The sequence below is a fragment of the Egretta garzetta genome, unplaced genomic scaffold, assembly GCF_000687185.1.
Source record: "Egretta garzetta isolate BGI_Z169 unplaced genomic scaffold, ASM68718v1 scaffold326, whole genome shotgun sequence".
Lineage (NCBI taxonomy): Eukaryota > Metazoa > Chordata > Aves > Pelecaniformes > Ardeidae > Egretta > Egretta garzetta.
In genome coordinates this window covers 1,174,643-1,175,543 of record NW_009260026.1, presented here as the reverse complement: position 1 = coordinate 1,175,543, position 901 = coordinate 1,174,643, and positions in this window count along the sequence as shown.

Sequence of the window (901 nt, the reverse complement as noted above, 5' to 3'; positions counted from 1 at the left end):
CGATCTAAGCCCCTTCGGGGCTGCTGGCGTCCTGCCCACCTTTCGGCCAAAAATCGTCTCGTCAGGTGCCCGGCGGCGGGCACCTCTTGGTGAGCACGGCGGGGTAAAGGCAGGCCGTCCCCTGCACCCTCATCCTCCCTCACACAGCAGAAAATGTCTGTTGCTAAGATTCATTTTGTTGTTGTTCCTCTCGCAGGTCACCGAACAGTTTCTGATGCACCCGTGCTGTGCCTTATCTTCCCTCCATAGCAGGACAACTTGCCATTTTGCTTTATGTACTCTCCTTCAGCAGCTATTAACTTTCCCGCAGGAAGTTTGTTAACATTAGGCAGCTCGGGTTATTTTTTTAAAGCCCGCCAGCCCGTTATTTCCCCACTACCACTCTGTCCCAGGTGAAGGACTCAGTTGTGCTGTGTTCGCTTTTACTTACCCTCCTGTCTGCCCTGCCTTCTCCATCAGCTCCCTCCCGGTGGTGGTACAATATCCAGGATGGTGTTCTCCTGCCCACCACCTCTGCCGGCCAACACCGAAGTGCATCCTGTCCCGCCATGCTTCCCCAGGAGGTACCTGAGTAGTTAAAATCCCCCAAGCAGAGCTCTGGGGAAGCCTCTGTCATTTATTTAATAAAAGCCCCAGCAGCCTCTTTCCTTCTCCTGGAGCAGGAACAAACCCTTACTGTGCTTTCCTATGATTCCTGTTCGGCCTTTTTGGAGACACCTTCAGCAAGTCTGCCCCGCAGCTCCTACTGAACATCAGTTAATATATCATGCTACATATATATATAAAAACATGTACCTTCATTACTGCGGCCTTTGGGTTTATTCCCTCACAACTCCGTGGTACCCATGCAGTCCTTGTGGGGCCAGAAAACTGACCAGAGAGGTTCTTCCTATTTATTCCT